Raw genomic sequence first — 23,720 nt, 5'->3', positions numbered from 1 at the left:
TCTCCCAGCTGAGGCCTCTTTCTCTAACACCACCCAAAAGACAACTCCCCCCCAGCTGCAGCCCAGTGTGGTGGGAGCAGAGCTGACAGCTCTGGGAGGTACCACATGGCCTCAGGAGCATGCTGCCTGTCCCACAGGCATCCTGGGAGACATCTTTGGCTCAAACTTCTCACATCCTCAGTGATTTTTTTAATGTTTTTTCTTTCTCAATACCATCTTTACTTTGTGCCCTTTCCTCTCCTTTCAGCTAAAATTCCTGTGCAGGCTTCTGGCATTTGGAATTTCAGCTACTCCCACCTCTTTTTCTTTCTGGCCTTGAAAAGCACTGTCTCATCCAACTTGTACCCAGCTCAAACACTCCTATGAGCATCCTTTCCTCAGGGGTGGCTTTTGCTCAGCTGCTGCTGCCTCTGGCCCCCTTCCGCTGCCCTGCTATGTTCAGGAGAAGCCCCTTCCTTCTACTTTCAAGGGTCCCTAGAGCATCGTTCTCTAACCAGATATAATTTCTGCCCTTACCTAGCCCTTAATAGAAGCCTAATTTGCCCACTTGATAGATTTTCAGGCAGGCACCTTTGCCCATCACTCCCACCACTCAGGTGTGAGACGGGCCCACCGCAAACACCCACACAGCCGCTCTCTTGTCTTCTGTCAAAATCACTATTACAAACTCAGAAAATCTTTACTGTGGACTGCCCCTGTGCTGGGCTCATTTCTGGTGCTGCTTTTCCATCATTTTGTTCTGCTTTCCTTTCTCTTTGCCTACTTTGTCATTCCCCTTTGCCTCTGCTTCAGTGCTAAGCTCTCTAGCACAGGGCCCATCTTTTTTCCTTAACCATTCAATACTCAATGTGGTGATGTCCTGGTCCTTGATTAAGATTCCTATGGTGATATGAATCATTAGGATTGATTCCCAGTGCTATAGTGTCATTTGGTGCATTTGCTACAGCTCTTGGTAGCAATTTGTACTTAACTTTATTTCAGCACCTCAGTTCTGAAGGTAGGAATTGTGTGATATTAATTACCTCTAATCACGGCTGGCATTAAAAGTGCTGGTAGAAACCCCATAGAAATAAGTACCATAATTCCTTGTCTCAGAATGGAGATACAAGTTTCTCTAGCATTACATTTTTTAACCCATTTTGCTGAAATTTAGTGTAGTTATTTAACTTTCATTTTCTTCCAGTTGCTAACCCCTCACCTAGTTCAAATGATTCATCCCTGCTGCATTCACTGCCCAGGAATGTTGGCTTTCAACAAACTACAGCAAATAATGTAAAATAAACACAAGTGTGCTTTCATCTCACAACAATCTGGGTTAAGTACATATTTCACACACTGCACCACAGGATATGTTAAATTAAAATCAGAACCACCAGATTTTAAAATCCAATGCCAATTCAAACCATTGATGAGTTATTTTGGTATTCACTTATATACAACAGTGGGCATGAGCAACAGCCAGTGCTTTGTTAACCCTGAAATGTGCCACTTGACAACTTTTTGCTGCATTAGTTGAGGAAAACCAAGAATTTTGATTTGAAACTACACTTCGTGGAAATTACTTTTACATACTCTAAAGTAAATCTCCTTGAATGAATCTGAGAGTGTACCAGTAGTTGTGTCTCCATCTTCCTCTTGTTTTAGTGTTGTACATTTCCTAAACTGCTTTCAATCACTCTCTGAAGAAGCAACCTGGAATGGCTTCCTTGAAATGATAAATGTGTTTTTAAATGTCTGCTCCCTCATGCTGCCGGAATCATGCAGTCTGGGGTCTTGCATGTATTCATCTCCTAGTCAAAAGATGTAGGGGAGCTACATTTAAAATAAACAGTGTAAAGAAAAGGTTGCAGGGATGGGAATCTGACAGAAAACTGTTGATGTACTGGGCAAGACTCAGATTTAATGCACTCGTACTTTAGATTTTCATAGTGTAACACTTTATGAATCTAGCTTCTCATTCCAGCAACACTAGGATAGGAATAGTGCTTAGTTGTTGATTTACTTCAAAGATATGCAGAATAGACATTATATTTCCCTTAGACTTTAAATACAAAACTAAAGACACCCTAAAATTTAGAAAGCCTCCTGTTCAGTGCCATGTTGTTATGTTTAGACTCTAAAAGTCAAAAATTAAATGGTGGGACTAGCAAGAAGAAAAGAGAATTAGTGTAGTTCATTTCTTTTCTCTAATTATGGCTTGATTAGGCTGTTGCTTTCCTTCTGCAATGTCTGCTTGAAGAGATGAGCAGGGACCTTTTGGGGAGCTTTGCTTCTGCACTCAGCTCTCTCCGAGTTGCTTGGAAGGATCTGCACTTACGGGGCCGACTGAAGTGTCCTGGGGACAGAAAAAGAAACAGTTTCATTTTAATAGGTTAATGGCTCCTGGACACTGAAGGATCTACCACTTGCCAAAACTACTTCTTGCTTTTCTTCTTTCAGCTTTCATGCTGCTGTAAATCTAGACATCATCTTTCCCTGACCAAGGAAAAACATTGACCTTTTCTGGTGTTGACAAAAACAGCAGAAGACAAATCCAGATACAAATATTTTCATCCATTGCCACAGAAACTCCTTGAGTGCCATATAGCCCTGTCTGGTCAGCTGAAATGTGAACTTGAAATGTGTCTCCCTTGGCTGGGAATGGATGGAAAACCTTTCTCTAACAAAGCAGTGCTATGTATTCTTCCACCCACCTCGGGAGGAGAAACATCTCTGTACCCACAACGCTGCTTTGGTTCTTTTAGGTCAGGTTTTGTATAAGGAAAGTGATGAAACTTACTCTTAGGACTAGAGGCTGGAGGTGGTGATAAGGAGCAGAGCAGTTGGCTTTAAAAGATAAATGCCTTTTAAAAGACATTTTATTCTAGCTGAGACTTTGAGAGACAAGGGAATATTTGTATTCCCAGAATTAGAATGGCTCTTTTGCAGTGCTGCTACAGCAATTAAGGTTTAGAGCTCAGTTCAAAACCTAATACTACCACAGCTGGCAAAGAAGAAAGGATAAATAAGCTAGCAGTTCTCCCTCCTTCAAAATTAAAAAAAAAAAAAAAAAAAAAAAAAAAAAAAAAAAAAAAAGGTAAGAAAATATATAAATGTCAGGATTTTCAAAATTATAGAAAAATTCATTATAAGGGATTTTCTCAGCTGGCTTCAATGATCTTTGGATCTAGTCCTTGGAGACAATACTACTAGGAAAACATGGAGTATCAAGGGAGAAGAGCACTGAATCTCATAGCCACTGTAGAGCAGAATTAGATCTTCCCACATTTCTGATAAGGTCTATACACTTGATTAGAGTAGCTTTTCAGCTCCTTTCAGTGTCTGAAACTCTTTTTCTCTAATCTCCAGTTGTGCCCATATTACAGATTAGGAGAGTGGTAGGGCAGGCTTGTGCAGGGACACAGGGAACAAAAGCAGGTACATCACTGGAGAGGAGAAGCTGAGGAGACCCTCGGTCAAGTTTTGTTCCAAATGTTTCTCTTCTCTACCACTGATTGGTAAAATCATTCACAGTATCTCCATGGGCCAGCTCACTACAGAGCTGCATGGAAATCTTCCATGGTGACACCTTTTGTACCAGGAAAAAAAAAAAAGAAAAAAAAGAAATAAAAAGGAAAAAAAAAAAAGACTAATCTGTTAAAAAAAAAACGGTTTTATCCAAGCAGGACAAATAAAAAGAAGAAAACCCATTTTGAAAAAAAATTTTAGAGAAAGTCTTCAAAGGTCTTGCCTGAACTTTCTGAAAGCAAATGTTTCAGTTTTTCAGCTTGAAAAGATGGTTTACCAGGGTTTGACTTTCATTTTATAGTACATGAAAAAAAATATTTTTCAAGCTGGAGTAAGAATGAGATGTTGAGGTTTTATCAAAACGAAACTTGAGAGCAGTTCAAAAGGGGTTTTTAACAGTGTTTGGGGGGATTTGGTTTAGCATCATAGTAAATTTGGGAAAAAGCATCAGTGCTTTTTTTTCATTCTGAGAAAGAAGTTTTCCAAACCCACCACTTGCCCTGTAGACCAAAAAAATCCATCTCTCACCCATCCTTAATACTCAGGAGCCTGCATCTTTTGCAATGGCAGGGCTGGAGTCGTGCTGTGTGTGCTCGGTGGGAGCATAGCCAAAGAAAAGCACTGTTCTGTCAGGGGCATAGAAACTGCAGCTCGTGGGCAGGAGTGGGTGAGCCTGAGAATTACCCAGGCTTGTCTGAAAATTGGCAGCCTGGTTGGAAAGCATCCATGATCTCCAAGTGCCCAGAGTTTACAGGCCAGCCCAGGAAACAGCCTGATTTAACAACCCTGGGACACCCGGGAGGCCTTTTTTGGTGAAGTGCAAACCTTTAGTCACATGCACACGCCCCACCTCAAGCAGCAAACCCAGTCATTCTCAAAGAATGTCTTGAAAATAATTAAATGGCTTTACATCATGTTCCAGGAGATTAAATTTTTCTGCCTTGCATTTCTTAAAGGTACCAGCTTATAAGGTAGCATGTCAAAGCAACAAAAGGTCATACGTGGCACTACTTTCTGCTTCCAACAAGGAGCAGCCTGGTACATTACAACCCCTTTTCCTTGCTGAGGAGAGGAAAGAGGAAAAAGTGCTACAGTCTTGTCTTAGGCTAAGTAGTGTCAATAGACTTTCTGCATCTACAAGTTCTCTCTAGTCATGAAATGTTCACACAAAATGGGCATTATATTTAAGCAGCAGAGCTGATGCACCCTTTTCCTGCAAAATTAGTTGTTTTGTACACATCCAACTGCTAAAACGTATATAGTGTCCCCCAGTCTCCTTAATACGAGTGAGGAGTGGTGCTTTTGGGATTGCTTTACCTCCTGTGAAGTCGTAAATCTCTTCCAAATATGAAGAATAATATGGAAATTATGTATTGAACATAAAAGTGTTTCTCCTCAGGTGGAATTTGGAGATTCCCTTCATTTCTCCAGTATTTGTAAAAACAAACAAACAAAACAAATCATTAAAAATTAGGAAAAACCTCTAAATAATACCAGTGTAGTATCACTGGCTGAGCTTGGAGGGCTGTTTTGCTTTCCTTTTCTTTCTTTCTTTTCAGTTTCATGAGACTTAAATACCCATATTTTAAGACTATCTGTGGTGAAGAAAAAATAAAGTGTCATCAGCAACAGGCAGAAGCAGCCCTTGGAATAACGCACTGCGAACAAACGCCTCGACCTCACAGCGAGACCTTTCTGTTACACCACCTTTGCAAACTCCTTTTTCACAATGCTTTTCAAATCAGCTTAATTGTGATTCTTAGGGGAATCTCAGCTTCCTTTTCATATCAGGGCAATGAAAAGTTTAGGTGCTATTTTTGACCACTATTCTACATCGCAACCCCGTGTCTTGTTCCAGTTCCTGGCACCCAAAAGCACAGTACAGATATGGCTCTAATAACTTCTCCTGGACAAGTTGCTGGTTTCCTCACATGGAGAAAGGGCATAGAGAAGACTGGAGAGCTCAGGATAAATGAAAAAGCTTCTCAAAATTTTTGTCTCTCCTCTCAGGTTTGACAAAAACATTATGGAGGAGGAAATAGGGAAAAGTGAAAATGACAGTCTATGGGCTTTGTGACAGAATATGAAAGATGGGAAAGGAAAAAGAGGCAAAAGAAAGGGAAGAAATAATATAAAAATGAATGAAAGAGAGGAAATGACCATGGTATGGAAAGAAAGTGAGAGACAAAGTGGCTGAGAAAAGAGGGAGAAGAAAATTTAAAGGAAACATGTGAGGCAGCAAAATAGTAGCTGTACATGTCTCTAGTGGAAAATAATTATGGGGCACGTATAAGCAAATATGACATTAAAAATTACACAATAGCAGATAAGTAAAGGCTATGGGTAGGTCTGGATAGTTCTCCTCCAAATAAGGCAGCTGAAAGTCAGCATTCCCTTATTGCAGCTATTGTGAAGCTAAAGTTCACTTGTACTGAAATGTTTCCTTACTTTGTATCATAGCCTGATAAGTGATTTGTTCCACTGGGAGAAAATGTTTTATCACCATGGCCCATGTGTGTTTTGTTGGCACAGAATCTGAAGTGTAATTATTCAATATAATTTTTCAGCTGGTGGGTATTTGTTTTAATTTTTAACAAAGGCGGGGTAAAACAAGTGTTTTTCCAAAATTCTGGTTTGCACTTTCTGGTCTCTTCTTTTGCTACTTTTCCTCTCTGTCTACAGCCAGATCCACTCCCTAAAGCACCGAGGCACTGCAGCCCTTAAAGCAAAGACCCTTTGAGTGTTTTTAACACGCTCACCCACAGACACTCACACCACTTGTTGCAGTGGCTGTTCCCACTGTCCCTGTGCTGATGGGCTCGAGGAGGCCAAGCACTGTCACTTCTGATTTCATCAAGGGGCACTGCAGGGACTAGACACATAGCAAACCAAGTGCCAAAGCTGCACAAGGCCTACTGCTTCTCCCAACACAACCACTGCTGGGTGACAGCTTTTGCAACACTCTCAGACTTGTTAAATTCCTCCTCTCCTTGATTTCATATGCTGAACAGTAGCCAAAGCCATAATCTGTGATCTTTATACCTCCCAAGAATCTTCAAGCCATACAGTTTAATAAACAGGTGCCCTCTTACAATTAATTTCGACATGGAAATGAGAAAGACCTTTTCCTAAATGTGCCATGTAAACATCACATTTCTTTCAAGATGTTTTTTTTTTCCTCTCAGGTCTATTTACACCATAACCTTTATTTTGCTGGACTTCTTTCTCTTCAGTTCTTGAATTATACAGGCTTTACATTAAAAGAAAAGTTATCCCTTTCCTTTGCCTGTGCAGACATGTGAACCTCTGTCTAAACTGAAGAAGATCACAACTTTCTACCATAAAGCATCTGATGTTTTATGGTAATGGTACCTTTGACCATTTTAACCAATAATCTCTGAAATGTACATAGAAATTAGGCAAAGTTGGGCAATATGTAAACATTATCTGCCAAGAGAGGCTGTTATACTGTACAACTGCTATAAATCACAGGCTTTGTAAAAGCTGATGCTGGACTAAGTATGCTACCTTCAATAATGAAACAATTTTCTTTCTTTGATGATGGGTGACCATGCCCAAGCCACTGACCACATGTCATGAGATATGTCCCATGGGATTTCCTTGGAGATAAGTGGAAGATCAACACACTGGAGTGCTGCTTGACTGCAAGTCTATTAAAAATCAGCCAGAGACTTAAAGTAAGGAGAAAGCAATCATACAGCGAAAAAAAAAGTGACCCTACATAGAAACCAGAACCTAAAACTTTTTTTGGTTAGAGAGCTGACTGACAAGTCCAGCCGTCATTTCCCAACAAGGAAATGAACTTGTTGATTGTTCCCACTGGTCCAAGAAGAAAAACAAAGCAGAATAAATAAACAGGGTTGCCCCAAATAAATATTTGTCTCTAAGTATCAGTGTCAAAATAGCATCCTCCTGGAAACGAACTGGCATGATCCTAAATGTTCTCTCTTTTACTGGGATGAGGAAAAAACTGCATGCAGCCACTGGAGAGCTCATGGACTTAAGGATACAGAACTGGGGAGCTAAGGTATTGCAGGGAAGACCTACCTCTCCTTCATCTGCAAAAATCCTCAGGTCTAAGGAAGAAAGTACCAATAAGTGAGAGAAGTAGCGTAACGTCTCTCACTTCTCAAGGTGACCTGTCTTCCCCTCTCTCTGAGCCAGTGCTGTTGCCTTATTGAGCTGGCTGAAAACCAAAGGGAATTTCACCACTTGAAACTGTTCACATTTAGAAAAAAAGACTTTCAGAATTCCTACAAAGCAGAAATTTAATGACTCTTGCAAGTGTGGAAAATACTTAGTGGGGTATTCTGAGACTTCACTTAAAATGTTGTATCTTAATGCATGGGGTTTCATCTGTGGATTGGTTAAAAGCCTGGCAACAGGAGTACTGGGCATGACCATGGACCACTAACAGTTCCTCTGAAACACTGTCCCTTACAGCCCAAACTGTTCTGTGGTATTTCAGTGGCAGCCTGTTACAATGATCTCTGGAGAGTGATAAGGATCAAAGTGATCACAGAATCATTAGGTTGGAAAAGACCTCTGGGATCATCAAGTCCAACCTTTGACTGATCGCCACTGTGCCACCCAGACCATGGCTCTGAGTGCCATGTCCAGGGACAGTGTCTGCACCACCTCCCTGGGCAGCCCATTCCAATGTTTAATCATCCTTTCTGTGAAAAAATTCCTCCTAATGTTCAACCTAAATCTCCCCTAGCACAGCTTAAGACTATGTCCTCTTGTCCTGACACTTGTTACCTGGGAGAAGAGACCAACCCCCACCTGGCCACAACCTCCTTTCAGGGAGCTGTAGAGAGTGACAAGGTCTCTCCTGAGCCTCCTTTTCTCCAGGCTAAACACCACCAGCTCCCTCAGAACTTGTGTTCCAGACCCTTCACCAGCTTCACTGCCCTTCTGTGGACTTGCTCCAGCATCAAAATGTCCTTCTTGAAGTGGGAGGCCCAGAACTGGATGCAAGACACAAGATCTTCAATGTTTGGGGGGCAGCCAGCAGGCACAACAGGGTGGTGGCACTGCCCCATTCATGGGTCTGACCTTCTGAGCTCCTTACATCTGGGGAGCGCTGTGAAATCAGTGCTGCTCAGTGTACAAATTGTAGCTCCAGTTTGCACAGACATGGAGAAGACACAGGAACACAGATTAGCTTCAGTTCTTATAAAAGCTTGGGATTCGGCACATCTTTCTGTCAGCTTGCTGCACACTTGCATAATAATCCTCTTTATTTAATTTGTTACATTGCAGAGGTATGGAATGGGAAAAGACCTCTTGAATCACCATTCGGGTCCCCCTTCTCAGGTGACTCCACAGGTGACTACATCCCAGAATTATCTTCAAAAATCTGCTCAAACTCCAAGTTAAAAATATTTTGAGGTTTTTTTAACATCATGGCTTAACACAAATATTGAAACTTGAGATCCTGATAGCATTCTGACTGCAAGCTTTGAACTAACCTTTGAAAGCCCTACAAGCAGGTTATTTTGTGCTGTTAGATGACTTCTTATTCTGCAATGACATTTGCCTTTCCTCTGAGTGTGCCACGCTGTGATTAAGAAGTGAGTTGTTTATCTCGTGCTCACAATCACTTGTAAGGACCTCAAATACCCTTTACACATCACCAGCCACCCCTCCTATGCTCTGTTACTTTGTCCTTTAGCTTTATGACCAGTTTAACGTTCTTAAGCCAGATCTGAATGCATGGGACAGCACAGTGCTTGTTCCAGACACACGGAGAGAATGCTGAGGTAGGATTTTATACACATCTCTGAAATCCCATGGTGCATTCTGTTATGATCCCTCCACCCAGAAGTTTTATGGAGCAGTCAAGTTTCAAGGCCAGGAGTTACAAACACGATCATCTGCAGTTTTTCACCCACTCAATCCCTTAATACCTCTAAGGGAATTGCTCTTCCCTCTTATGTGAATGAACTTTCCTGAGCCAAGTAACTTCTGTTTAAAGTAAAATCTGTTCCTCAAGAAAAAAAAAATCCAGCCTTGCTTACGTCAGCTTTCACTATCAAATACCTTCTCTTAACATAAGAGTTCATAAACTATGGGCAAGCCATCTGCTGACTTCATCAGTAAGTTAAACACATAGAGTTTCAACTCTGTGAAGCAAATTTTTCCACATATCCAAGGCTTTTTGAACTCTCTTTGGTTGGTCACATTCATTTTGAAGAAAATGCCAAAGCAGACACAGCACAGCAGAGGGGGTCTTGGAGTCTGGCTTAGTCCAGACATCCAAAATAGGGATGTCTATTCCTGAGGCTCTCCCAAAAGGCCACACTTCTTCTCTGGAAATCTGTAGCACAACTTCCCTGTGCTGCCCACAAGGAGCTGCTTTTTAGGGCCTGGGAAATGGGAACCATTTCTTTGAACCCCCATGAGGAATCCAGGTAAAAGTTGCGGGTCACTGATTCTCTCTGGGGATGGGAACAAGGGAGAGAACCTGCTTTTGATGACACTTCTTTCTCACCAGCTCTGATGCAGTTACCTGTTTAGGAGATAGGTTTTTGTATCTACATTGTCACAGCACTAAAGAGATGCAGAGTCATGGTCAGAGCCCCACTGTGCTGGACATTTCTGATCCAAGACCTAAAGCTGCTCCCTGCTCTGGGAACAACAAAATCTATCTTTTTTTTGCTGCAGACTCAGAGTGCTCATAGGGCTTTTGTTTACTGTTTGTCTCACTATGGTTTAAAGTAAAAAATATAATAATGATCAGCCTGGTTCTTCTGTATTTTTTCAATCATTGCCTTATTTTCTTTCTTCCAACTCTCCAGCAGTGTTTCCAGTGGTTCAAAGGGCTTGAAAGCTAGGACATCAGAAAACAGATTGTCAAGTCCAGCAGACAAATATGTAGTACAAAATAATAATAATTTTCTCTTTTTTAAAAATTTCTGAATCTTTAAATTCCTGACCTGTAACAAAAAGATGTATAAAATTACTGACATTTTAAAGGAAACAGGGAGGATCGTGAGATTTCTACATTAATGATTTATCACTTCATTAGAGTTTACTTTCCTGTATAATTCTCAGTGACAGCTCTGCTCGTTGTGCCTGGCTAGTAAAGGTGTTCAGTAAAGAAACTGGGGCTAAACTCAGTAGGAAGCAATTGAGGAACACTTTTACCACAGAGCAGCCTTATGAAAGCAGAGATTGTATTCCTTGCTGTCACTGTGGAAAATAGTGCTGAGATGTGGATGAGGAAAAATTAATTTATACATGCCGTTACTCTTCATTTTATTCTCTGAATAATAACTGATATGAATTCAAGCCAAGTCATTCAACTCTGGATTTGTTTAGAAAAAAGACAAGGAGTGAAAGAAATGGCATCTGATCCAAGGTTTGACTTGCATCTCATAAAGAGATGGGGAAGATGTAACTGAACTTAATTCCTATTTAATGTTGTGGATTTTGCCTCAATTCTTCTCTAGAAATAAAAATTTAGTGTATCCTTATTTAGTAAAGAAAGGCTGTGATGAAAATGATGAAGCAAAAGGTAGTGGGAAGGTTCTGGATCCTGATAGTCCCTCTGCTTTATCTGCTCTCATCACTATCATTTTTATGGGCACTGGGCTGGACTGAGATGTGGCTGCTGTTTGCACAGCAGATGGATGGTGCTGTGACCAAAGCATTCAGGAGGAATTGGTTTTGTTTCAGGCTTTGACACAGACTTTCTCCATAGTGTTGAACAAATTACCTAAGCAAAGAAAAGGCATAGTGAGGCAAATGCATTCAGGCCAGTGCTTAAACAGTGGAGTTCATAGCATTTCAGCTTTAGAAACAGTATGGTTTTTAAAAACTATATAATTTTTAAAAGAAACATAACATCAAGATTTACCCTGTTATCTTGTGATGTGAGTTTTCCCTACATAACAATTTGGATGATTTTGTTCGTAGTAAAAACAAAATCAAATCCTTTAAGAGCAAAAATAGCTATTTAGAAAAAACAATAATAAGCAGACAACAATAAATGTATGTCATTACTGCACTCCAGAAATGAAGCCCATCTGAAACTCGCTCTCTGAATCTTACTCCACTGAGCTCCTGTGGGCAACCAGACCTCAGTGAAGGAAGGAGAGATGGCAGAGAAGTGGATGAAAAGCTCAGCCAATAAAACCCAAGAGCAGTGCTTGATAAAATAGATGGAAAACAGTAAGTACAAATGTCAAACAAGGAAAGTTGCCCACTTCATTTTCCTCAGCCTCAGAGGGAATGGTTGGCTGAGTTAGTTTTGGTCCCCAGAAAGTGTGGTCTCCCCAGAAATTGCTCTCTGCAAAAGAAATTGGAAGGCCACCTCTGCCAACCCAGATCTTAGGACCATTTCATCACATTGCAGAGATGCATGAAGTATCTGCCATCCTCCCAGGCACCATATGGACCAGACCTTGTGGCTGTTCTCAAGGGATTCAGTAATTATATTGTCGTTTTCCCTCTTGTTTACTGGAGGGGAAAATGCTATCAAATTTTAAAGAACCGAGTGGAAAAGCCATGGAATAAAAGGAAACAGAAGGACTGAGTGCTGAATTACTGAAGAGTGGAAGAAAAAATAACCCACCTTCCAAACTTGTAATGCTTCCAGCAAGAGAAAAGAGGCACCCAAATGCAAAAAAGACAGAGGAAACAGCAGTGACTTCGACGGTCTAAATCTCCTCCTCTGTGCTGTACAATGTGTACAGTTTTGACTTGTGTACACACATGGAGAAAGTGAAATATCATCTCTTCTCTGAAAAGTTAAATTACTCAAGAACTTTGGAACATTACAGGACATGTTCTCTAAAATTTTCAAGCAAGTCAGAGGACATGCGGCAGCTCCACCTTTCTTCTGTAAGACAATATTGGCACCTCAAAAGACATGATGGCCATGGAGAACTTGTTTTTTATGGTGGCTAAGCACACCTGAGGAGTGCCAGCACCATTCCTGGTGCTCTGCCAAAAACAAAATATACAGACCTCTCATTAAAATGAATTCCATGTAAAGGTTCAACCCAGACACTCCAGGAACCAGTGGGAGGGTTGCAAAGTCAGTCACAAGAATATAGGACTCTGCTTTCCAAAAATGCCTTCCTAATGTAGAAATATCATGATCGAAACTGACCTGGACTCTCAACATTGTAAATCCCACTGACAGATACCTTAAAAATGCCTCTCTGGTTTTTGCTTTTGAAAATGCTGTGCCCAAGAACAACTAAAAGCAACTCACCCTGTGGAAAGCACACTGAGGGAACCGCAGACTCCTTTAATGTCACTGGATTTAGAAAGCAGATCTTGTAGCCACACAGTGTCCCCAACTTCCTGCTTACAAACTGCTTTAGCATTGACTCAGTAGGAATAACACCATCCACTGAATCACCCACCCATCTGCAACACCTGCTTCTTCCTTAGCTATTACGCCTTCCCTGGGATGACTCAGTTTGGCTGCTCTGAGCCTGGGAGATGGGAGAAGACCATACCTTAAGATGCACGGGTTGGGGGGTACTCAAGGCCCCCTACTATTTACTGGCTTTCTGCAATCTGGGATGCAATAATCCCTTGTCCACTCCCTGTGACTCCACGCAGTTGGGGGGGTGTTTTGTAACTTGTCCAGCCCTGCCTATCTGGAACACTTTCCTGCCGAGACAGTGACTCACTTCCTCTTTAGGAAGCTCACCCAAAATCCTTTTCACTTTAGCTTATAAACTATTATTAACTCCATCTGTAAAGTAAAACTTTTACTCATCAGTAGTGCTAAATGGGAATTTTCCAGTGATACACACTTTTTTTTTGTTGGAAGATGTTGATTTGTTAGAACATAAATCTTTTTTAGAAACAAACCAGTTTTGCTTAGGCTTTCATCAGAAAAAATGCTTGCATCCAAAGAAGGAGAACAGCTCAGCTTAGCCAAGACACCAGTGGTTAGGTCACTGACATAACAAAACTGAGCTTTTTGGCTACATAGGGATCTGAACCTGGCCCCACTATCCTCCACAGTGCCATAACAGCAATCATCTCTTAGAATGGAGCAAGTTCATGGTCTCCCACTGATGATGTTTTATTAAGTGACCAGTCAGTGCTATCAGAACCTGGTCCTGATATCGTCTCCATTTCACATCAGTGCTTAATCCTTAGGTAACTGGCAGTTCAGCAAAACCACAATTTTTTTTTTTAGTCTTTCTCATTTTCCTGTGAAGCTTCAAAAAATCTCAAGTTGTTCCCACTGAGGAGCAGGATGTTTTCAAAACCTTTAAGGTTGTCACAGAAGAGGAGAACTACAGAAGATTCCAGATGAGTTGTACTCAGTTTTTCTCAGAAGTAGTCCCAGGCAGGAGGTCACTCCAGTCACCTCACAAACACACAGGCTGTAGCAGTGTTTTTCTTAGGACTGGTAGCAAATTTCTTCGTTATGTGCCTCCATCAGGAAAGAGACCACATGAGTCAAAATGTTTCCTCTGAATTCCTTTATAAATATAAAATTTCTGATGAGTGAGGTGATGGGTTTCTTTGGCTGATGGACACTCCAAATTTCCCAGAACATAGGCACAACTGCGCATTTGGATTTTGTTCAGATAATACATTGTGCATTACCCATGTGTCTGTTTTTCCATGGGCTATAAAAGCAAGACTCAATTAGCAAGTGTAGCTTTTTTCCCCCTCTATTTTCACCCATGGCTCAGGATATGTCTTTCAGATGGAGTTTCAGAAATAAACTTAAGATTAAAGTCTGATATTTAAATATACATTCAGTAGTTTAGTCTTTGAAAATGTTCCTTTTTGCAGCCAGAAGAATGCCATTGTCATCTGAACTATATCCCTATTTTCTATTCCCATAGTATCGCTCAGTAGGAATCGTGGGGCTAATGGAACTATTCCCACTCATTTTGGTTTTTCTAATCTGTTATTCATCAAGTGTTGAGCTTCTGGGCATTTTAAGTATCAACTAACTTACACCTCTAGATTGCTCCCCATCTAACAGCCAAGAAGTACTGGAACTGCTGACCACCATGGCCCTGCAAAAGCAATCGTGTGCTGCTCAGCACCCATTTGATCCACACAACCAAACAGGGTGGTACAACTTTCTGAAAAGCAAAGGCTTTTGTTGCTATTTAGGCTGGAACATCCTCCTGTATGAGGACACACTGTCTTTTGGTACTGTTTACTTAACTGCGAGACTCCATGGTGAGAAAGGGCTTCTTTCTGTTAAGAGAACTTCATCATTGGAGATATCTCATTTCTTGGGAAATTGCTTGTCATCTGTTTCTAGGAAAGACATTATTTTAGGGACATTTAGCATTGGCTGTGTCTGCTTTCCATGTACATGCTGTGGACCCATATTTACTGCTAGAACAAAAGGACAAGAGAGGGAAATGTCTGTGCAAAGGAAATTTTACCTAAGAGTGAGGAGTCTCAAAGGGTTTTGACTGCAAAGGAAAGAAAAAATCCAAGCCAATCTGCCTTTTCCACCCCCTCTATTTGTCAGTTGCTCCCCCTCCTTTAGACTGTCAGATTTCACTCCCATTCTACTGTATGGGCACATAAATCTTGCCAGAAATACTTCACTCACTTAACACCTACCTGCTGGAGCTTAGATTCAGAGAGAGGGGAGAAAAAGCAACCTCAAATCCTGGCAATTCTTATAAATCACAGTGTTGCTAATCTCTTTTCAAGAGAGTCAAATGTAAAGTCATGTTCCTTCTTGTGAAAACATTACTAGCCTGTGGGTGTCAACACAGCCTTCTTTTCCAAGAAATCTGTTGCATCCCACAGCGACTCTAGAGAAATTGCACTCTGATGACAGTGAAGAGAGTCTGCTAAAAAAACAGCACACGCCAATTCCATACAACAGCAACCTCAACAAGCACTTGTTTTTGTAAGATCAGCTCTCTTTAATTTCACAAAAAGCAGAACTGAACTTGACCAAGATATGTTTTATGGGAGTTGTTTTTACAACCTCATTGTTGTAAGCTCTTTCCCCACCCCAAAATCACATTTTCAGCTTCCTTATTCATTCCGTGCCAAGATGCACTATCCCATTTCTTTACAGCTCCCATTTAGAATAAACAAGAACATAAACCACCTGGCTGCTACCTTTACACATCCTTCTACACCCTGTCTTCCAACAGTGGGACTGCCTCCTCTTCTGGGAGGACACCTCAGCACCAAATAGGTCAGCCCTTGCAGTTACCCTGTTTCGATAGAAGTCTTGTCTCTTCCTGAGGAAAAGATCATCCCCAGTCCCTCAGACCCTTGTAGAAAACCATCTAAGCATGAGATTTGAGGAAATCCCAAGATGCTTCCCAGATTGTTATCTGGAAGGTGTCCATAGACCACTTGCAGGGAAAGAGCCTTTTTTACAACAAAGTGAAGGAAATAAGAGATGCTTTTTGAAGAAAGAACAGAATCTCAGTCAGTCAGAATGCAGTACATTACTGAAAGGCAGCACCCATTAAGTATTTTGTTCCAGTATTTAAAGGGTGGCTACAAAGAGGATGAGAACTCCATTTTCCACATGGAAAAGACAAGGGGTAATGGGTACAAGTTACTCCTGGAGACATTTTGATTACAAACAAGATAAAAATTTTTACAATGTGAGCAATCAGCCATTGGAATGATCTGCCCAGGGAAGTGGTGAATTGGACACTTAAGATGCAGCTGGAGAGGCTGCTGGGCTATCTTGTCTAGACTGTGCTTTTACCCAGAGAGGTTAGACCAGAGATCCTTGAGGTCCTTTCCAACCTGGTATTTTATGATTCAAATTGCATTTGAAGTCACCTGGAGTGTGGGTTCTCCTCTATGTTAGAAGTTACCAGAACAGGAAAATCATTTGAATTCATGTTCATGATGAGGAGCACCATAAAATGACCAGAGATCCTTCTAGTTAATTCCTGCATTACCCAGACTGAATCATTGGGACCTACAGTTTGTGTGTGTGTGTTGGTTTTATGTATTCATTTGTTTGGGTAGAGAGAAAAGCTCATATACCCATTTGGTGTGTTGCAGTAGTGTCTAGAGCTCAGACCACAACTTTGCTTGGGCTGTGTTCCTGTCCAAAGTAATGACTCGGCGTGTGACAAGTTCATATGAAGTCATGGGGCTGTCTGAGAAGGCTCCACTGCAGACAAAACTTATCCTTTCCAGCCCTCCTGCTTCCCCCTCTGCAGTTGCCCCCCTGCCAGGGTGAAGTCAAGCCCCCGCCTTTTCAGACTGCCCTGGGAAAGCACATACCAGGCTGTGTCTGTCAGCCTTGCATGCACACCTCAGGCATGAACAGGCAAAGTTTCATGCCTCACAGCCCTTGGGGGGTGCACTTGCTGGCTGATGTGCTGTCACCATGGGATACTTCATTATGGGAGGCTTTGTTAAAAAATAAACAAACTTTGCACTACCAAAAAGAAAAAGAAATATTTCACATGAAAGTGCCTTCCCAAGAGGAAACAAGGAGAACTGCTGCTGTTTGTGATTCCCTCTCTCCCAGGCTGCAGCCTGGACTCCCCAGACCCAGGAGAAATCAGCCCAAGAACTGGCTGTGCAATGGGGTTTGGAGCAGCAACCCCACCAGGGATCCCTGCAGTTCCCACCTCACAGCATAAATCAGCCCCACTCCCTGGTCTCACCTCACTGTGACCACCTCTATGGAGCATCTGTCCTCTCCCAAATCTCTTTCTTCCCTGATGATCTACAAGTCTGGGAAAATCTGACAAAACCTTCCCAAACCCACCAACAATAAGGCAGGAAAAGGAACTGAAGAAAAAGTCACTGAAAACTAATGAACTAAAGGACAAAAAGAAACATACACATGTTTTAGAATTACTGTCTGAGATATTTGGAAGGAAAAAAATCCTTTTTCTATTAATTGTTTCCTATTAAAATTTTGTTGCAAATTATGACCCCAATAAGAGCATTGGCATGCTGGCATCTATTTTGTTCTGGTTCATTAATCCATTCTGAGAGGTGACAGCCCATATAATGATTTCTTGGCAAGGCAAAGAGGCAGTTCTTTGGGTAAATCATAACTCCACTGGCATCACAGGGTACCACAATAATTTATACCACACAAGGGCCTATTCCACCATCTGAATTCCCTTGCCCATCACATTGCAGCTTGTATCCAGGCCAGCTTGACTTTTATGGTTAACATCCCCATCGTTTGTTATTCACACTGTGGCAGAAACTTGAAGTCACAATCCGGATGCCGCTTGCACAGGGTTAGATGCTGTGACAACATATGCAAAACGATTCCAAAGATCTTTCACTCTTACTCTGCTGTTATCTGTCACGTTCCTACCCCAAGTCCATCCAAACAGATTTTCACCAAGTGCTTAAATGGCTGAACTTTGGCCAAGAAGGCACCATGGAATTATTCACAGTGGCAGGCCAGATGAAATGTAAGCATCACCAATTCATCCAATTATTTTTCAATAGAAGCTGCGGCCAGAAGGGACTTTGTACATCATTACTCTTGATATTCCAGACATTCTTGTTTGCAGTTTGGTTCTGCAGAAAGAAATAATAGTTTGTTTCATTGACAAGAGAGGACAAGTAAAAATTAGCAGATTTTATGGGACATAAAAAAGCCCATTAGAAAATGATGTTTAGAGAGAGATGTTTTTCATTGTGCAACACAACTCTTTACCATGTATCAAAATAAAATATTGATGAAAAGAATATGACTATGCTTACCAAATATTATTTTTGAGTCATCTATAAGTTTAGAGAGATTTTAAGAGGATAATATAGGAATGTGATGGACAAAAAAAGGGAAAGGTGATTGTAGTTTAAAAGGCATCTTTTTTCTTTGGCTCCGTTCACTGAAGGAGTTATTAGTGGCTTCCCAAAAGTTGATTTTGGTAATGCTTCACTTCCATGCTTTAGTTCATTTACTGTTCCTGTAAACCTGAACTTCAGTACAACTCCAAACCATAAATATGGGCACCTCAGGACTTCTGGATTGCTTGAGATTTGAATCCAGATCTCTGTTCTGCATATGAGCCAGGACAGAAGTCTAGGTCAGAATGCCCTCAAATACTGGGGCTCTACTTGTGGGTCCACAGTATCCTCAGCTGGGGCTTCTCTCCACTGGAAAGGCAATTATTAAACAGGAAGCAAGCAGGGAGAATCTCTTAAAAAATACTTACAAAATGACTGTTGAACAACTTGAGCTGGAATCTGCTTGGAAGTGACTCTATAAATGGAACTACCCGTGAATCAAAAGCCTCTTTAAATTTTTGTTGCAACTTGATTTAAATTTCTGGGTTATTCAAATTTATGTGAAATTGAGATAAACCTCCAAGATTCAGTCACTTTTAATAGCATGAGATACAGACTTCGCAAACCTGCTGTGAAAGCTGAAACCTGGGCCAGCTTTTCATCCACAGGCTGAACTTAACATCAGTAAAAAAGACATCACACTCTTCTCTCATTTCCTATACAGTTTAAGGAAAAGAAAAAAAAACCAAAAAAAACCCCTCAAAAAACCAAAACCAAAACCAAAAAAAAAAAAAAAAAAACCAAGAAAAAACAACTCAGGAATATCCAGGACAGAGAAAAAAATTATTTCTGAAAAACACAGTCCTTTCTCATTCCGGCACTTCCATTTCAATCAGATGCTTTGTTTCATACATTTATCAGCTTGCATGCATCCCCACAATCTCTTTACAAGCAGGGCACACCTCAGAGGTGACCCAGAAACCCTCTCAGCAAAGCACTTGCCTGCACCCGTCAGAGGCTGAGCACAGCTGAATTGGCACCTTAACCCATACCAAGCCACCGCTGCCAACTCCAGGCAGGAATTTTCTAACTCCTTGTTCCAAAAAAAAAAAAATCTCTCCAGCCAAAATCCCCTCCTGGCCTGCAAATATGTTCAGGCATACACCTCTGTGTTGTAAATGAAATATCTGGCTTGCTGCAAAGCCGTACTGAAGGAGCCAACTGGAACCGAGCAGAGCGAGCACTGGGAGAAGGTGTTTGAGCTGTTGAATTTAGTGAATTCGTGCATGCCATATCCAAAGGAGCATTGCACATTTCCCTTTAAGAGTCATGCTGGTGGGGATGGATTTACCACCTGGTCTTTTCATACCCAATAATGGGTGTTTTGAGAAGGACTTCTTGAATTGCCTCATGTGGAAGACACTCATCTTTTGTCCCGCTTGCAAAGGTGAGCAAAGCCCTTATGCCATCCGCTGACTTCAACAGGAAGAGTTACAAGGGACTCAAGGTGCCCTGTTTAGTCCCAATAACGTGATTATTGTGCCCAGACTATATTTTTTCAAGCCCAAAGAAAGTGGGGCCTTTGAAACCACTAATGAACACCAGTCCAAAGACTGCAACTTATATATGTCTTTCGATGCACAAAACATTTCTAACAGGGTTGGTATGAGCTGCTTAAAATTTGATATTATGTTTTTGCTGCTTTCTAGATTTCAGCACTTTTTAAAGGGTCACATTAGTAAGAGAGGGAAAAGGGGAAAAAAAATGAATATTCAGTGGAAGGGATTTTGTGTGTTTCTTAATGAACTAGCAGGGTGACTGATCAGCATTCCATCTGGGGCAATGAAAAGACCAAAGCATGAAATCATAAACTTTCATTCTAAGAGTAAATTGGTACCAAAAACTGTCTGAGTCAGTGCCAACAGTCTGATTTCTGATCTTTGGTTTACATGCATTCAGGTTTATTCCAATGTAATACATGAGGTACTATGAAGTAATAATGAAGTAATAATGAAGTAATGAGGTAATACTGAAATAATGAAGAAAACCTAAATTTTCCCAGATAGCAGTTGTAGAGTATCTAGCAGTCTTGAAAAGCTGTGCAAGGTTTGAAAAGCACCATATCAAACATCTATTGGGCAGAATTTATATATTACCATAATTTTCCTCCAGATTTTACTCTCTTCAGAAGTCAACAAAGAAAAGCAGAAACAAAGGCTGGATGATTCCTCAGGAAACATTGGTCTATTATTTTCTCAAGGGCATGGCTCTCCACACCTAACAGACATCTGTCTGATCTAGTAACAAAAATCCCCAGCAATAAAGACTCTATTAAGCTCTTGTTGAACTTGGCACATGGTAATTCAAATTAAATTCATAAAGGTGAAGAGCAATTGTAAGGCCCCACATGTGTAGGAGGACACAGTTGTGCAGCAAATTGTGGGAGGCAGCACCTGACCATGTAAAACATGAGGGTTCTTCCTTAGAAGAATCCATCCAGTCTCTAAAAGCTGAGCCTTGCAGGCAGATGCTCCTTCTACTGTGTCCTGAATAAGCAGCTCTTCCCCTCTCACAAGCAAGAAATAAAAGTTTTTAAGAGGGGAGAAAAGGGAAAAAAGCATCAGCTTGGGAAAGCATAGCCACTCCCTGTACAAATGAATACCAGGGACACATTTAGCAGCAGTCTGAGTTTACTTAATTTCCCACTTTCCATGTGGGGATGCCCAACAGATGAATGCAACTTCTACACATCATTCACGAGCATCTTCCCATCTTCCACACATTACAGCACAGCAGCTCCTTTCCCATTTGTGTCCACCTTCCCAGAGGCTGGTTCTTCAGTGTTCAGTGTGTGTAGGAAGCTTGCATGGGTTTCCCCTTGCTTAGAAAGAAACTCTTCTATCCCAGGAGGTTTCTGGACCCCACTGCTGTCCTTTGGGAGTTGTGATGTTTCCCAAGAGCTCCCAGTCTGCTGAACTTTGCCTGTGTGAGGTCTCTACATTCGGGTTTTCCCTTCATTCACCAGGAAGGGGAGCAAAGGACACTTTTCTCCTTGGAGCTCCTGGCTGCAAGTTTTACAGTCTGGGATCTGTCTGGGATTTTTTCCTCAATTGGCAGCCTGGCCCTTTGACACCTTTGACACCACTGTGGTGTCATATGAGTCCCCAAGGCCAAGCCCGCTGAGATGCATTTCTTGATACCCAGTATGGAGAGACTTTGGTGGGGTAGCATCCTCAGGAGAAAGTACCAGTGCTTTTCTAAATTTGTCAGGTGACTATTGCCACATCCTACATCAGACTGCAGGCCCAGCAGGCGTTGCCCTGTTATTCGTGAATTTTTGGACTGCAGTGTTGAGGTGCAGTGAGGGATGGCTGCTCCCTAGGAAAGGGGAGCCAGGAGCCCAGACTCGTAACGAGGCATCAATGCATCAGCTCCAGGGCTTGTTGGACTCATTGTGTAGTTCCCTGGCCAGGCAGAAAAATAACTTATTAAAAAGAAAGAAAAGTGTAGCTGTTTCCTGACCAAAGGAACTGACTTAACTCATGGCAGAGGCTGAGAGAATGAAGGGTCAGGACTATGCAGGCAGGAGTGGGAACATGAGTAGAGGAGGATGAAGAAGGGTGCAAGGTGGTGTTCCATAGGTGGCAAACCATAATTCTGATTCACCTGCTGTGGGTGAGCACACATTGGTCACCTCTGTGCTGTGCAGCAGGAGAAACCCTGGAGAGCAGCCCTCTGGAAATGGGAGCTGCATGTCCCCTCCTGGTTACCATTGCTTGATAGCAGGAGATCTCTCCTCTCTGAAGCATTTTTGTGCTTACAGTTAGTTAACAAGCTGTGCTTGTTCTTTCTCTTTTTACCTATGGATGGGAGTAAAGAGCTTTTTACCTCTGAATCACTGGGCTTACAATAAATATATCCACTTTAACAAAATGCAAGACATAGGAAGTGCTCGCAACAGTCAAGAAGAATAGATTATCACATCAGTCTTGGCAATATTTATAGTTTTCCATGCATTTATACATTTCATGTGGTGCAGCTGACGTAAAATACAACCCAGAAAAAACAAGTTGGCCCAGCTTGGAAAAATCTCATATGCTTCAAGGTATTTGCCTAGGCTCACCAAGCTCATTTTTGGTTTTGCATTAAAATTCTACAAGGACACAGAATTAACCCCACACCAGCTGTTTCAGACATGGCAATGTGGTATTTAAAAGTTTAATATTGTAATCTTAAACCTCTAACTTGGGCCAAATCACCCTAATATACTTCCCTTGGAGCAGCTTTTTATAACTATCTTTGGGAGCTGTATATCTGCTGTGCATGAATCTTGTCCTTAATTTTGTGTTTTCTACACAATTTTTTAAAAGCCAAAAATAAGTATTAATTTTACCTGTTTAAGCACATAAAACTCAAATATATATTAAAAAAACTGCACCTACTTAAAAATACCCCAGCAGATATAGAACATATATAGAAATGAGATAGTGTTTTCAACTTAATATTTTTTTAAATAGAGCTGTTTTGGTATGAGAGTATTGGTAGAGGTTTGATACTCTTCCAGATACGTTTGATGCTATAGGTTTTATCCCAGAGAAGTTGTGGACGCCTTGTCCATGGAAGTGTTCCAGGCCAGGTTGGGTGGGGCTTGGAGCAACCTGGTCTAGTGGAAGGTGTCCTTGCCCATGTCAGTGGGTTGGAACTGAATGATTTTTATGGTCTCCAGCCCAAACCATTCTATGATACATGACTACCAAAACATTCCTTTCAAAAGAATGAAATAAAAACGATTTTATTTTTCTCCCTAGCATGGTCTCTTTATTCTAGCTAAAGCAGATTATGATGAAGACTAAATGCTTTTGTCTGATCACTTGGTCATGTTTGCAGAGAAATCTGGATCCTGTCCCTGCCAGGTGAGTTTCAGGACTTGTTAGGGTCCAAGCCAGGCTGATGCAGACAGCTAAAGACCAGGTATGTTTCAGGCAGGCACTGCCCCTCACCACTTTTCCAGAACAGCAGGTAAGAAACTGCAGAGCTGTGGCACATGCAGACAACCTGGGTCTATCCCCAGATGACTTTCTTTGCAGCTTGCCTAGGAATGTCTGTCTCCTACCCTGCCTAACCTCCCCTCCCTCCTCTTTCTCCTCCTCTCCCAAGCCCCAGAGAAGCACAATGTTTCTGTGCCAAACACGCTCCCATTGTTTCCCCTGTAGGACACTGAGTGCAGCATAATTCATTTCCCTGATTTGGTTCAGGAAGAGCACCAAGCAGGAGACTTGAAGAGCTCCATATGTTTAGCCTGTCAGAGGAAAGATCGAATACTCTTTTATTATAAGTACCTTATGTATTTTAATCAAGCAGAAGACAAACATGAATCAATATCTGAGGGTTAAATATGGAAAAATTCAAATGAGAAGTAAGTCACAGTGTTCTAAGATAATGATTAATTATTTTCCCAAACTACAACATGAAGAGATGAATCCTTT

The 23,720-nt window shown here is 41.4% G+C and overlaps 1 long non-coding RNA gene across 1 annotated transcript; it reads right to left on the bottom strand.

The window, feature by feature from the left end:
• Positions 1–1,980: 1,980 nt before the first annotated feature.
• LOC116440334 lies at positions 1,981–13,019 on the bottom strand. The gene is made up of 2 exons (XR_004238563.1): positions 12,755–13,019; positions 1,981–2,335 (listed from the first exon to the last, which is right to left on the bottom strand). It is a non-coding gene; the product is annotated as an uncharacterized LOC116440334 (long non-coding RNA).
• Positions 13,020–23,720: the final 10,701 nt, after the last annotated feature.

Source organism: Corvus moneduloides, chromosome 2 (assembly GCF_009650955.1).
Source record: "Corvus moneduloides isolate bCorMon1 chromosome 2, bCorMon1.pri, whole genome shotgun sequence".
Taxonomy (NCBI): Eukaryota; Metazoa; Chordata; class Aves; order Passeriformes; family Corvidae; genus Corvus; species Corvus moneduloides.
The sequence above is the reverse complement of the archived record's forward strand: the minus strand, read 5'-3'. Positions and strand labels throughout refer to the sequence as shown.